This window comes from Schistocerca serialis, chromosome 2 (assembly GCF_023864345.2).
Source record: "Schistocerca serialis cubense isolate TAMUIC-IGC-003099 chromosome 2, iqSchSeri2.2, whole genome shotgun sequence".
In the NCBI taxonomy this organism is placed as follows: domain Eukaryota; kingdom Metazoa; phylum Arthropoda; class Insecta; order Orthoptera; family Acrididae; genus Schistocerca; species Schistocerca serialis.
Genome location: NC_064639.1, coordinates 424693679 through 424707060, shown reverse-complemented (window position 1 = coordinate 424707060; position 13382 = coordinate 424693679). Strand labels below are relative to the sequence as shown.

Genomic DNA, 13382 nt, shown 5'->3' with positions numbered 1-13382 from the left:
AATGTGACATGTATGCCACAAGCAACACACTGGAGCAAGAAGCCATTCATCATAAGACTGTATTATATGCGAAGGACCTCTTCTATTCTGAGTAGTCTCAACACATCTAATCTGTTCCAATGCACTCGAGATGGCATATAATTTTGCACTGAACACAGTGAACTCTATAGGTAGATGGATCTTGTGAACATGGGGGAAATAACAGAGCAATGAAGGGAATCCTGCTGTTTAGATCCATCTGTGAATACAGCTTTGTAGTAGTTGTGCTCATTTAAAATGTCATAAAATGCTTATTAAATTCAATAAGCAGTATGGCAGTCAGTTCCAGCCCTGGAGTTGTGACTGAACCTGCTTCATACCAAGTGACTGTAGCTCATGTTTCGAAGTCAAATGGCCTTCTTGCTCTTGAGGAAATTTGTTCTGTAGTGAAGTTAGTAGCAGTATGATGTGCTGGTGAATTTGAAACAGTGAGGATCTTGTAAACCTGATCCACCTTGATAAATTACTGCTGGATGGTAAGTGCAACTCCCCATCCTCAACGCAGGCTGGGCATGGGCCTGGTATGACCTTTGGATATCCTTATCCCCTCATTATTTGGTCTAGTCAGAGTAGTAACAGAACACTAACAGATAATATTGGTGTAGAACTCGTAAGGAAATGTCTAGCTACAGGAACAATCCCTCAAAATATTAGAGCCAACTCACTCATGTGGTAAAATCAGGAAGAGGTTGCATCAAACTCCTGTGTTAGATGGCTATCATACTCCAGTGGGAGCTAAATGTGTTCACATTTTATCTGAGAGAATTGGGGTTTTCGACACAGAAATTCCTGTGAAGAGAGGCTACATCTTCCACAAAAATGACATCAGTGTGGTTGTATTAATCAATGATGACTATATGTTTTCTAAACCTGGGGCCCCCACCCTCCTTCACAGAGTTTTCTCATCCATTACTCTTTCATGGGAAGTTTAATCCACAGAATCTGTTTGGTGCTCTCTTATCACATGCACCTTATGCAAATCAGATGGGAACTTCATACAAAACTACAACTATAGCTTCTGAAGAAGATGGAAGAGCATGCGCATTCAACATTGCTATTGGGTGAGTCTCAGCCACCATTGTCTCAGTAGGCACTTGAGCACTCACCGGCACTGCTCAGTAGAATGTGACCAATGATTTGCAGTTAGGTGGCTAGTACCTGATCTGGATACACCTAACTGAAGCAGCAGCATCATCTGTAAGGAAGCCAACAAAATAAATACTCAGTAAGACCATCTGGACACTCTACAGCCCACTGATTGACTGAAGATTGAGTGAGCTCCCAGGAATGAGTGGATTATAATTATGAACACAATCTAACAAGCCACTGATACATCCATTCTCAAGTCTTCACTCCACCTATGAAGACCACCTCCCCCCCCCCCCCTCCCCCCATCAATGGGGTGAGGAGTGGAATTTTAAATCAGGAACAGGCATATGGCTTTGAGGGTTCAAATGCTAACTAGCTTGAGAGAACCTCGCGGCCTATAGTGTGTCCGATAGTCTTACTTAGCATTTATTTTGTTAGCTTCCTTACGGAAACTGCTGCTTCTGTTAGGTGTATCTAGATCAGGCACTAGTCATATGAGTGCAAATCATTGGTCACATCTCAACAAGTAAATTTATTCTTCAGAGCACAATACACAAACATTTTACAATCACAGTCACTCTGGGTAAAAATTTCTCGGTGTACATGCCGCGTCAAATCAGGATAAATCTCCAAGCTTTCGACCACTACCTCCATGGTCGTCGTCAGGGCTAAAACTGACTGTCGTGAACTAGCGAGGTTCCCACTTTTATATGCAAAGGACGGCTTCTTATTGGCTGGAATACGTCAGCGATATGGCGCGTAGCGAAGTGGTGCCCTCTACTTCCATAGATGTAGTTGCTACCCCGCGTTGCTTGCAGCGCCATCCCTTAAATCAGGAGGTAAAGTGCGAGAAGTTTTTCTCTGCGATTTTTCTTTATCCAGTGCACTCTTCCAAGTGTTGCTAAGTGCATAGCCGTTGTCTCTATTAAAGTTATTATCGCTAAGTCTAATTTCGACTGCTTCCCGGATCACAGGGTCCCAGTAATTCGATGTGTGGGCTATTACTCTGGTTTCTTCAAATAAAATCTTATGCTTGTTAAGCAGGCTATGTTCAGCCACCGCTGATTTTTCCAAATACCTGTATTTCAGGTGGCGTTGGTGCTCGATGCAGCGGTCGGCAACGGTTCTTACAGACTGGCCCACGTAATTCTTGGCGCATTCGCAAGGAATAGTATAAATTCCCGGCACTCTTTAAGCCGAGACTATCTTTGACTGGTCTCAACATTTCCTTAATTTTCCTAGGTGGTCGGAAAACTGGTTTTATTCCTTGCCTCTTCAGGACTCTGGCTATCTTGCTCGTTGTAGCACCGCAAAAAGGAAGCCGCGCTATGTGTTGGTCCTCTTCTTGTATGTGGCCGGCCACATACATATCTTGCTCATTGTAGCACCGCAAAAAGGAAGCTGCGCTATGTGTTGGTCCTCTTCTTGTATGTGGCCGGCCACATACAAGAAGAGGACCAACACATAGCACGGCTTCCTTTTTGCGGTGCTACAACGAGCAAGATAGCCAGAGTCCTGAAGAGGCAAGGAATAAAACCAGTTTTCTGACCACCTAGGAAAATTAAGGAAATGTTGAGACCAGTCAAAGATAGTCTCGGCTTAAGAGTGCCGGGAATTTATACTATTCCTTGCGAATGCGGCAAGAATTACGTGGGCCAGTCTGTAAGAACCGTTGCCGACCGCTGCATCGAGCACCAACGCCACCTGAAATACAGGTATTTGGAAAAATCAGTGGTGGCTGAACATAGCCTGCTTAACAAGCATAAGATTTTATTTGAAGAAACCAGAGTAATAGCCCACACATCGAATTACTGGGACTCTGTGATCCGGGAAGCAGTCGAAATTAGACTTAGCGATAATAACTTTAATAGAGACAACGGCTATGCACTTAGCAACACTTGGAAGAGTGCACTGGATAAAGAAAAATCGCAGAGAAAAACTTCTCGCACTTTACCTCTTGATTTAAGGGATGGCGCTGCAAGCAACGCGGGATAGCAACTACATCTATGGAAGTAGAGGGCACCACTTCGCTACGCGCCATATCGCTGACGTATTCCAGCCAATAAGAAGCCGTCCTTTGCATATAAAAGTGGGAACCTTGCTAGTTCACGACAGTCAGTTTTAGCCCTGACGACGACCATGGAGGTAGTGGTCGAAAGCTTGGAGATTTATCCTGATTTGACGCGGCATGTACACCGAGAAATTTTTACTCAGGAAATACGTCGCGAAAGACTTCGTAGCCACAGTCACTCTGTCTGAACTATCCAGTTTGGGTGCAGACACTTCATTCTGCACTGCCATCAATGGTCAGTAATACTGTTTGGGGTGCTGCCCACCTTCCTCCCAGACTGCAGAACGCTGAAGTAGGGAGGAGGCTTTGTTGACAACCAATGGGTGGCACTTCTAGCTGCAGGTCCTGTGCAAGTTTGCATGACTGGCACTATCATGAAACATGATCAGATTGCTTCTCAATGGGCTGCTGTGAGAGATCACATGACCAGCTTCACCATGGCTGGCACATTCATGGTCCAGAGTGCTGCAGATGGAGTTGGTAAGAGTGTGCTGATGAATCTCGTTGGCGATTGTTGATTGGAGACAGTGCTAAGGTTAGAGGAAGTGAGCTGCAGTGGAAGGCATAACGGGCAGCTGTAGTGCAATGTTGTGGGGGGCTAATGGCAGTTCCTCATCTGCCAGAGTCACTGACTTGTTGGTCACTGCAAAGGCTGCTGTGTTGTTGGGGTCACATTTGTGTTGCCAGTTGTGGCAATAGTTGGCAGGAAGGCTGTTAGCTGGTCTGTCTGTGAGAGATGCCACTGCCATGACATCCACTGTGTTGGCAAATGGAAAGTGGGGATCAGTCTTGTAGCAATGGTTGTAGATGCAGAACTGGTGCCATTGTGTGGCTTCTATAGAGAGGTGATCGCCAATCAGTTTTACTTCTACTTCTTGTGGCTGAAAATCTCTAACATCTGTGGTGATATCTCCTGGTTGTGCCATCAGAGCGCTAATGGCAGGCATGTCACCTGAGACATCTTGCTGCAGATTACTTGTGTCATCCAAGGAGTCAAGGGTTCTTGTGATCTTTTGTCTGTTGATAGACATTGTTATCATCTTTTCATTAAGTTTATATCAAACATGTGGCTGTGCAGTTGCAGCACTTGAAATGGTCCATCATAAGGTGGCTGCAGTGCTGTCATTACAGTATCACCTCTAATATTATGCTCTTTGTACCATATCTAGTGAGTCTGATGAGCTGGGTATGGATGTAGGCAGCACAAATGCCACTGGCAGCGTAACTGTCTCCATATATAGAATCTCTGCTAGTGATGCATTTAAAAGTATCACTGTATATGGTGTGGTCTCCAAGGAGCACCAACGGGACAGTCTTCCTCCATTCACCCCCATGGCACATGAGTTCAGTTTCCATTGCTTGATGCCACCATTCCGACAGGTCATTGCTTTGGGTTGGGGGGGGGGGGGGGGGAGGGTGATAAGCTGTGGACTGATGGTGAGAATTCTGCTTATGTTGTGTAATGCGTTAAGACTAGAAGAATCAAATTGATGTCCCTAATATGCCGTAATGGTGTCAGGGCAGCCAAACTGGGTGATCCAGTTCATCATTAAAGCGCTGAATGTAGATTCTGCTGTAACATCAGAAAGCAGCGCAGCCTCCAATCAGTGGGTTACATGGTCAATCATCAAAGTATGCACTTATATAATTTTGATTCTAGTAAGGGTCTCACTAGAGTAGGTCATGCCAAATCAGGTGCTTCGCAAGAACTGGCCGGCATCAGCAAAAGCACTGGTGCTCCACTGTAGTGCTGTTGAGGTGGGGGAAGGTGAGGGAGGCAGACACAGCTCTTTTGTGCACTGGTAGGACAGGAATGTGTTGTGGCAGTGCTTGGTGAGGCAAGAGTCATGTTTGGTGAATGTGGCTGGGCAAATCAGTGCGCATCATGTGGCGTACTGTAGTGCCTCAAGAATTTCAGGGTAAATTCTAGAAACACTTGGCTCTCCACCATCTCGAATACCTGATATTTTAATGGCAAGGGAGAGAGAGCCTTTTTACTGCACCACGTGTCTGTGTGTGTGCAGGAAGGACAGCTGCCACGAGGAGCCAGGAGCTGTGTCTGACGAGCGGCCCTGACAAGTGGTTACAAGCAGCGCCCTACAAGTTATGTCAAAATGTCAAAGAGAATCTGGATAAGTTCCATGGTGTGTAGTGTCATGAGGATCATTAAAGAGACAGATGAAGAGTGTGTTATATCGAAATTCTTACTTTATGTCTTTGCTCTGGATGTGGCAGAATGTATGTAACTGTATGAATGAATAGTAGTAGATTCTAACATTTATCTTGGAACCAGTTGGCTTGCTGAAGTTTGTATATAATAATTATTACTTTGGGATGAGAGTCGAAAATATATTGTTGTTTAACTGACAAAATCCAACGAGTACATAATTTATTGCAAGAATATAGAGCTGGTTAATAATATTCTCCTTAACCTGATACAGTCTTCAGAGAAGAATTAAATGAAGAGAGCGACGTAGCGTAGAGGATCAGCTGTATGCACAATGTGTAAGTCAACTGGAAGAGAGGCATGAGTCTTGCATCCCAACACCACACTGCCTCTTGTCATCCAAGAAAGCATTAGAGTACCAGTATTGAAATTAATAATAATAATAATAATAATAATAATAATAATAATAATAATAATAATAATAATATTAATAATGCCAATTTTGTATATAGACAGAAAGAATAGTTTTATTGCACTCCTCATTTTGCACTAATTTACAACATTCTTTATCTACCTTTGGCATACGTTGCAACACTGAAAATTGTAGCTGTAAACAGAAACAAATTACAGTGTGTACCATGTACCCAGCCCCGCCTCCTTGCAGTTTAGTCCACTTGGCTTGCAAAATTTTCCTTTGGTAGCAGTTTGCACCTGTCTCGTGATCAGGAATGTTGACATGATCCAACAATTCTAATGATTTTGTATGACTGACACAATATTGGTAAGCTAGAAAGTCATGTTCTAGTCATTGTAATATGTCTCTTATCAATGGTGAAATGCATCATATTTTCTTATCTTCTGATATCAGTTTTGTGTTTTATTTTATAGCCTTTGAAAATGATGGAAAGTTGAAATGCGTAAAGCTGTTGAAAAATAAAAGTGTGGTCAAGACATAAGTTATTAAAAGTGAAACCACTGTGATGGTAATAGTGGTCTGTTAAAATTGAGTCACATGTAGTTTTATCAGCTAAACTTGCCGGAGATATGATGGGGGCAAATCCTGGGTGCACCAGAAAAAGCATCATAAAAACTTTTGAGAGCAGGTTTTATTTCTTCAAACCTACCTTCAAGTTCTTTATGCAATGACCATAGGGCCTTTGCGTACTCACTGAAGTGTTTAGAAGTACCTAAATTTGAGGATTTCGGGGAGGGGAAAACTGTCCAAATTTCCTCCTTGAAGCTGACTTTTAAAAAGCAAAAGCTCAATTTGAAACTTTCAATAAGGTCACACATAGTAGCAACTAATTTATTTTTATCTTGCAATGAGATATGTAAATCACGTAAATACACCATGATGTCTTTCATGAAAGTGAAGTCAGCAATACATTGCTCATCATGCAAGTCTGACTGTGGAGAACACTTCACATCAGTGCACAGGGCTATTTCTTGTCTCAGATCAAAACCGATTTAAAGTACTTTTGAGCAACTGAGCCATCATGCAGCACAACAAAAAGGAATGTCTTTGTGGATTGATTCAAGATGCTCCATAAATCCTTTGAATTCTCGATGATACCATCCTTGCTTTCTACAAAAATTCACATTTTTTGCGAAGTTATCCATGATGGGCCTAATTTGTGGAAAACTTTTGCATATAGCTGTTCATGATATAAAAGGCAGTGTATTGTCAAAATTAGGGGAAGCTCACTTTCGCACACTTCGTTCATACACCCTATAAAACCTACCCCCTCCGGACAACATTGCAAGGGCCCCACCAATTGCAGTCCTCTACAGGTGCTCGAGTAACGAATGCATGTAGTTCACAACCACCTTTACAGGCAAGAAAATATCTTCCACACTGTGGTACTTTTCAAAGAAATAACATCCAACAGTTTCTTGGTAACAGTGAAATCTTTTTCGACACCCCTTACAAAAATCACATGTTGAGCTATCCTGTGATTGTCAGTGATCTCATCTAGGGCAATTGAGTACTCTACAAAGTTACAAAATTTATTCTGCAACTGCTCCTTTAATTCTGAACGAATTTCTTGCACTCTTTTTGAGAAATTGTATGTTCAGACATGCATAAAGCCTCAAATTGGGCCACTGCAGATGGGCATATTACCTCCAAACACACTACAAAATACTCTATTACAAATTGTCCATTCGTAAAAGGTCTTCCACTTTTTGCAGTTTTCAGTGCAACACTGTAGCTTGCTCCAACTGTGCTTTCCAATGTGCAATTCATCTCAGATGTCTGGGGGACAACAGCAATAATTAACTTTAAAATCAGAACAGTCTCATAATTTAGTTTATCAGCACTATCTACATTGAAATACTGGAAGTTTCTATAGATATGAGTACAATTACACACAGGTATATTTTTATTTTTCTTCAAGGTTTACCTTTCCAGATTGTGGGAGTTCTGATTTTCATTTAGTAATCAGTTCACTTACATCTGTTCCAACAATTCCCTCGTGTGTTAAGGAATTGTTATTTTCATAGTGATGTTTATGGTAGAGAGACATATTAAGCACAGTGCTTTCCCATCACACTTCACAAACAAATACAAACCTTCCTGCAGAGCATTAAAAATGGCACACCTAAATCCAAACCTATTCTGCTCATGCTGAACACTCGCAAGGCAGATTAACAGTGTCCAATCTGATAAGATTCCCAACGGATACTTCAGTGCGCTGAAGATGATGTGAGAGTGAGTGCTGTGTCACACATGTGCTGCTACAACCACTACATGGTAGGTAAGAGGAGAGGGGGTGGAAAAGCACCAGTGCCGCTTAGCATGGCACCAGGGCACACAAGCAGTGCTCCAGTTTGTATGGCCTACACTAGAGTGAGGTGTACATGTACGAACCCCCCATGTGGACTTTTGAACCTGCAGAGGTGAGTCTGCGAGTGCTGGCCCACTTTCCTGCATTGACAATCTACGCATGCCCTTGTCAATTCAGGACAACTGTGCTCAACATCTGGCCAAACAAAACACTCAGCATCTCCAAGTTGTCAGCCACATGCCTGGATGGCTGAGATTTGATGTGTGTCAAAAATCGTGCATCACATTGACAAAGGTATAATAAGCCAAATACATTATTGTGACACATCACAAAGGACAGTTCCATCTATCCCCGGGATATGTCGGCATTCAACCCTGAGTTTAGTTCATGCATCATCGAGCAATTTACCAACCATCTGATTATGTTCCTGTTGTTCTGCAACTTCGCTGAAGTTGAGAGTGAGGGAGATGGTGCTGACTCATGACAAGTAATCTGTGATAGTATCTGCCCCATGGAGGTGGACATCTGTAGAATACTGTGCTAAAAGATCAAGGTGTCAAAAGTGACTTGGGTTGACTGTAGATGATGTCAAATGGCATCCCCTAGAAGTTTACTATATGTATAGATAATTAATCAAGTGCAGGCCCTCAATATCCTCACAAAAAAGCAAACAGCCTCAAACTGCGATTAGTTTGCAGACAAAAGACAACCATTTTTTTCTGTGAGGCTGTAGGCTTTCTGGAGAAAAATCACAGATGTTGTGATCACAGGTAATTCCTGCTGAAGGAGAGCACCTACAGATGTGTTGCTTGCGTCTGTCATAATTGTAAGCTGTGTGTCTGGTATCAGATGTCCAATAGCAACTGCATCCGAAAAGCACTCCTTTGCATGGGAAAAATCTGCTTGCATTTCTGACAACCATAATAGTTTACATTTACCTTGTATGTGCGGGCCCGACAAAGCATTGGTCATTGGCAGTTGAGCCCGTGCAGCATGTGGAAGGTGTCATCTATAAAAATTAAGGATTCCCAAGAGTCATCTAAAGTCTCTAAGGTCATGATACGTGTGAGGTGTCAGCACCTGTTGAGCTGAGTGAGTGCAGTCTGATGTGGGCTTAATCCCCTCCACATTGAGTTAAGTCTGAAAAAACTGACATAATTGTGAGTTGTCTTTGTTTATGGTCACCCCTGAGTCTTAGAGGGCTGTGAGAATGTGTGTCTGAATTGAAATTTTTTGTTCTGATGCTCGTGGTAAAAAATCAGAATGTCATCTAAATATGCACAGCAGCAGCTCAGTTTAAACAATACCCATCCATGAACCATTGCCAGGCCTATGTCACATTTTTGAGGCAGTACGACATTACCAGAAATTAAAATAAGCCAAATAGCATGACAATGCCCATCTTAACATCATCTGGATGCATAAGGATCTGGTAGTATGCCTTTGTACAATCAATCACAGGAAAAACCTTTGCCCCTGTGAGCACATGAGTAAAGTGCTGTATGTCTGGTACAGGGTAACCGTCACAAATCTTGCATGAGTTAAGTGTTTTATTCTATAGTCTCCACATTGCTGGACAGAACTGACTGTCTTAGTGACTAATTTAACTGGAGATTCCAAAGCACTGTCTGATGGCTGTACAATGCCCATGTGCAACATGTTATTCACTGTCACCTTAGCTGCTTGCAGGAGAGCCTGGGTAAGGTGGCTTGTTTTTTGCTGAACAGGGGGATCTGTTGTCATATTTATGCAGTGCATCATATCACTTTTAACCACCACTGATAAAGTAGAACTCACAGTGCATCACTGTGGTCAGAAAGGTCTTGGGAAGACAACAGGCACGAGACATGCTTTACTGATCAGAGAGATTTGCCTGTGTAGTGATTAAGTTGGCACGGCTACCTCCGTGTGTAGCCAAAGGGTGTGGATGTCTGTTGGAGGTGCAGCTGCATTGTTTGTGGCCATTGTAGCATGTGTTTGTCGTCGCTGTAGCAGGTCAGGGGTTGTTGCTGCAGCATGTATTTGTTGCACTGGAGGGGGTCAGGCTGCACGGCAACCTAAGCCTTTAGTGGAGGGTCATGTTTGCCCTTTGGGGACATGGCTGCATCTTTCACAGTAGCTGTGACATATGTTATGTGTCATAGCTGCTCGCACATGTAAACAAGGGAGAGCAACTGCTTGTGAATTTTCTGGTGTAATCTATCATCGTCGTCGTAATGCAGGGGACATGCGCTATTCCAGAACGCAAAGAGATGTACCTGGATGGTGGAGATGGCACATCTTGATACGTTTCATCAGTAGTGGCATTAAGTTGTTGGATTTTGTGCTGGCAGTATGTGTGATGTGATACAAAAGAGTGATCCAGTCAAGAACAAGGGAGAGATGGAACTTTGAGGAAATCCACCCTCAGGACTGGCTCTGCCATGTTAGCAACGTGGAGCATTCAAGGACAACACAACTAGTCCATAATTTGTATGGTATGTTCTGCTTTGCCTTGCATGTGGACGTTGGTCTTGTTTGCCGAGTTGTAAACCTGAGGCCTTGTAGCATGGTTCGAGTGTGTCATGGTAGTGTATGTCCTCCTTAGCCTGTGTTGATTGGGAAATATGTATTAATCAATATATCCCATGTACATAATGCCTCCAGTGTGTGTTGTCATTGTGGAGAAGAGACGACTTGTCAGTGCTGGGTTGCTTGGTGTGCTTATATCGATCGGCTCACAAGAGGTGATCACTGATGTTGATATATTACAGTATCACAACCAAAACATGTGGTAACAGCAGTGAGGAGGCAGTGATGTGGTAATATCAGCTGGCCCGGTGTTATCGGTTGGTGGTCTCATGCCATGTGTAGTCTAACTGCCAGCATTTGGGCTGAGGGTCATGACATCAGCTTCATTCATTGTTGAACTGTGTCAGCTTCATTCACTACGCTGGCTAGTTGGACAGGAAGAGAGGGGTGGGCTTGCTCCGGGCCCGTTTCCTGTCCACTGAATCATTTTCATGGGCGAACATTGTCAGCTGCAGTTGCCGAGGGAGCTTCACAATCCATACGTCCAGAAGGTGGGATCTGGCATCAGGGTGGGATCCACTAATGACTATAGCAATTCTTCAGTTGAGGGGGGGCTTGCTGTCTGATAAATGTTCCATATGTATCACTTGCCACAACTGTTGCTCTGGTGAGTGAGAAAAGAATTGCAAGGGTGCTGCCTTCATTGTGCTGTATTTGTTATTGGAAGGTTGGCTGAGTATTAGGTCATTGGTTAACTTTGCATGCTCAGTGAGATGACGTATTAGCATGATAAATGTGGAGTTATGATCCACAGTTCCTGACGTCATAAAACATACTCTGTCATTGTGAACCATAAAGTCACTTGGTCGGGTCTGAACAGATGGATTTTAGGTTGCACTGCTACTAGTCACTGTGTGGTGTAGTCCACCAGTTGCTGCCCTCTGATGGCAGCATAGTAACACATTATCATAGCATTTGTTAGGAGACATGGTGTAGTTGTCGGACCGAATGTGGCCGTACTATTAGCCTGGGTTGTTGCTGTGATATGGTTGTGTCTAAAGCTTGTAATTGTGGCACGGTAGATGCAGTAGGTGCTTACGTTGCAGTAGGTACAGGATGCACAGTTAGAATGTTATTTGTCCTCACAAACACTAAATTGGTAGTTTTGCTGCACATGGTGTCTGTGTTTCACAATGGTTTTGAGTATGGAGCAGCTGTCCAAAAGTCTGTGTAGCAACACAGTAGACACAGAAGACATGGAAGGTGTACACACCTAGGTCATGAGGGATCACCAAATATTGCTGTATTGAGTTCAGAGCACCAGTTCACTCTTAAAATCAGCTATTGTTGTGTCCCAGTCAGTTTGATCTGCACAGCAATGTTAGCACTTGCATCCTGAACTGATCTCCACACCCACTATTGTTGAGTGTACTGTGGGTACAGAACAGCTCTAATATCTGATATAACTGGAGTAGACATGGATTTTCACTGCAATTGTGGCATGTTCACAGTTGAGGTCACTAATGAGCATAGTTTCATATGTGGCATTGACAAGGAATGACTCAGTGATACACAGACACACAGAATCTCAACACGTATCATTTATTTTACGCAGCACAACACACACAAACACCTTCCAATCGAAGTTACTTGGTCTAAACTGTTTTGGACAACACACTGTGCTGCAATTGCTGGTGCACTGTCCTTGCAACTGTATTTAAGTCAATGTAAGGAATTTTGTACTTTTGTTTTTGAATAAACTTAGTATTTCCTGAAAGAAGAGATGTATGCATTGCCATGACGGAATGGGGAGGCTTCTTGTGCTACAATAATAATCTGAGAATGGCTGTAGATCACAGCCATAATTGTTAATTGTACCAGTAAGCCAGTGATTATAGTCTTGCAAATAAAAGAAAATAATATGTGTAAGAACAACTGATTACAGAGCATAAAAACACATTGTGGTAACTGGAAAGCAATTCTTCAAGATTAACGGGAAAAATTCCACATCAGCATATGGCATTATTCGTGTGGAAGGATTTGTGGATGAGGTTCTCAGTTACTTATTTAACATACAATGGAAGTCTACAGACCAACCAAGGAAACATGGCTGACAGCAGCTCAATACCACCCCAGGAAGCAGCCTACTTGCAGTATAAAACCATAACTGATAAGGGCATTTGGCACTTTTGTTCCAACAAAGGAATTCTAACAGCTACTTCTTTTGGAACAACTGGATTTAGTATTACCTACTGCTCATGACCATACATGTTAACAATAAAATGGATTATACATTGTTGCCTCACAAAGGCAAGTAAATCAAATCCTTTCTGTGATGAGCCTGTGTGAAAGCAGATTTAGTAGTATCTGTAATGAACAGCATTGCAGTTCTTGGCCAAACCCCCACTGGATTAGCAAGAAGTCCAGAACTATTCTGAATTTGTTACAATTAAGAGGCGGAGTGCTCTTGATTCAGCTTTTAAAATAACTTTTTATAAAATCCTATGTGAGCATCACAACTATGTTACAGTTTGTGTGGACATGTCTAATCTGTGTAAAGCCTTAGCGGCTCTGTCATTTGCCATGAAGATGTTCTCAATATTCACTTTCCAAAGGAGTTCACATTTATGATGCAGAGGTTCATGCATTCTTGAGGAGTCCCCCAACTACATCTACAGCCACATTCCAGAAATCATTGTAAAGTTTATGGCAGAGAGTA

General features: G+C 42.7%; 1 protein-coding gene across 1 annotated transcript in view; it reads right to left on the bottom strand.

The window, feature by feature from the left end:
- The window catches only part of LOC126456035 (uncharacterized), a 329352-nt gene that overhangs the window by 215303 nt on the left and 100667 nt on the right, over positions 1-13382 (bottom strand). The gene's annotated exons all lie outside the window — the stretch shown is intronic.